At 43.9% G+C, this 2,811-nt stretch overlaps 1 pseudogene; it reads right to left on the reverse strand.

Annotated features, from left to right (window-relative positions):
- Positions 1 to 918: 918 nt before the first annotated feature.
- LOC103108467 (ubiquitin-conjugating enzyme E2 C-like) lies at positions 919 to 1,397 on the reverse strand (annotated as a pseudogene).
- Between the last annotated feature and the right edge of the window lie 1,414 nt (positions 1,398 to 2,811).

Genomic DNA, 2,811 nt, shown 5'->3' on the forward strand with positions numbered 1-2,811 from the left:
TGTCTCCTTTGCCGTGTACACAATCAGGTTCCAGCCTGCCCCCCCCCCCACACTACACTGCAGGAAGCTTTAGTGCTGTGTTCTCTTTCTTTTCTTTTTTTTTTATTTACTTATAAAATAAAATAAAATAAAAAATCAACAAGGCCATAGGATAAGAGAGGTGCTGTGTTCTCTTTCACTCTCCCTCTGCCTTTATCTAAAGTAAGAATAATGAATTAAATTTGACAAATCAATTTAATGTTGGAGATGTGACTAACATAATCATAGTAATTGTACAGTGTGGGGTGCATAACAGAGAACTGAAATGTGTGACAGTGAAGGCACAAAAGATGGGAGGGAGGGAATGGCCCAGGGGAGGTGATGCAGTGGATAAAGTGCGGGACTCTCAAGCATGAGGTCCAGAGTTTGATCCCTGGCAGCACATGTACCAGAGTGATGTCTGGTTCTTTCTCTCTCCCCTCCTATCTTTCTCATGAGTAAATAAATAAATAAAATCTTTAAAAGATGGGAGGGATAAGCAGAAGTATACTGTTTTAATATTTCTTATTTATTTGTAAGACTCTAAGTTAATAGGAGTGTATATTAACACCATTCTCACCACCAAAGAAAGGTCTGTGTTCTGTTCCCCCCATCTCCCCCCGAGGGAAGCTGAACATCTACATCTAATCTAAATGTTTTAACATTTCTATACTGTCAATCTGGTTGTTTTTTGTGTTTTTTTTTTTTTTACAAAACACCTCAAATTTATTTATTTAATATATTATCACAAGGGCTTAACAAGAGACTACACACACACACACATACACACACACTCTCCACAGTTAAAGACAGAGTCCTATACAGACACAAATAAAAAAGACACCATCCAAGGGGGGGGGGGGAGTAGACAATACAAGGTAAAAGGCTGGACAGTGCAGGTCAGGGTTCTTGACTGGACACCTGCTTTGACTAGTTTTCCTGCAGGTTCTTCTTAAAGGATGCGGGATTTTTCCAGAGCTCAGCAGCATGTGTGTTCAAAGGGCTGTCGATACTGGGTTCTCCTAGCAGGCTCTGGATGGAGAGCAGGATAGTCCTGACATCATACAGGGCAGGCCACTTGTCTTTCAATGTCCAGGCAGATGTTGCCCTGAGTGTCCCCGCTGGGGTGGTAGCACAGTGGGTGCGTTGTAGGGGTGGCCACCGGGGAACTCCAGGGAGAGCTTAAACCTCAGGTCCTCATATACGGTGCTAGCGGCTCCATGGATGGTCCCCACCCATTTGAAAAGGTTGTCTGATTCAGGGAAAGCAGAAATTCCTTTGTCACCAGGCATTATGAGGTTTATCAGTTCCTGCTGTAGCCTCTTGCCCACTGGGCCTTGTGCGACGTTCCTGCTGGGCTCGTGGTTCTGCAAGGCCATCCCGGTGGTGCTGGGAGGAACACGGGTACAACTTCGACTGCAATTGCCTGTTTTTGTTTGCTTGTTTTTGTTCTTTTAACATACGCTAAAATATATTAAGTATATGCATGGTAATTCCTTGATTATAAAGTAAAGCAAAATAGAGGTATTTCTAATAAGCTAACAGATGAAGTATAACAGACTACCAGGAGTTGGGCGGGCGGTAGCGCAGCAGGTTAAGCGCAGGTGCCGCAAAGCACAAGGACCGGCATAAGGATTCTGGTTTGAGCCCCCAGCTCCCCACTTGCAGGGGAGTCACTTCACAGGCAATGAAGCAGGTCTGCCAGTGTCTATCTTTCTCTTCCCCTCTCTGTCTTTCCCTTCCCCTTCCATTTCTCTCTGTCCTATCCAACAACGAACGACATCAATAACTACAACAACAATGAAAAACAAGGGCAGCAAAAAGGAAAATAAATAAATATTTTTTAAAAATAAATAAAATAAAACAGACTATCAAATAACACTCAGAAGTAGATTCACAAAGAGCCTACATGCATGCCTCCTCCACACAGTCACATCAAGATGCAGAAAACCAGGGGCCGGCAGTGGTGTGCCCAGTTGAGCCCACATATTACCGTGTGCAAGGACCTGGGTTCAAGCCCCAGACCCTCATCTGCAGGGGGGAAGCTTCACAAGTGGTGAACACAGGTCTGCAGTTGTCTCTTTGTCTCTTCTTCTCTATCTCCCCCTGCCCCTCAATTTCTAACTGTTCTAATTAAATATATATATGTGTATATATATATATATATATGTGTGTGTGTGTGTGTATGTGTGTGTATATATATATATATATATATATATATATGTCAAAAAATCACATAGAGGAAGAAACTTTCCAAAGAAAGAGATGAAATGGTCAACATCCAGTTGGTGGAACAGCAGATAATTATACCACCACAGGATACAACTACAAATCACAAGCTAAGTAAATGAGTAAGGTAAAGTGTCGGGCAGCCCCCTGCTCCATGCTCCATTGCTGACACTATGGCCTATTTACATAATCATTGTTTTGCCTGATCTATCTTCTTTCTACCTCAAGACCCACCCTGCCTTCAGGGTATTAATTAATCCCACCCGTTCGCAACAGTTGCTAAGGGACTTTCTACCATTAGCCCGCTCCTTCCTTTTCTCCATCCCCTTTCCTAGCCATTTCCTTTTCCGACTTGCCACTTGCGGTTTCTAAGATATAAAAAGCGTTGTCTCTGATCAATAATGGCATTGCGTTCCTGCTCCGCCATGAGTTCCTGGTTCCTCTCCGGAGTCGCTGAGTAAGCAGCAGCCCAGGTTGGCTCCAATCGAGTTCTCTCCAACCCAGAGAGCACCGTGCCCAGGGAAGAAACACCCTCACGCTAGCCCAGCAGTAAAGCACTCTGGC

Source organism: Erinaceus europaeus, chromosome 1 (assembly GCF_950295315.1).
Source record: "Erinaceus europaeus chromosome 1, mEriEur2.1, whole genome shotgun sequence".
Lineage (NCBI taxonomy): Eukaryota > Metazoa > Chordata > Mammalia > Eulipotyphla > Erinaceidae > Erinaceus > Erinaceus europaeus.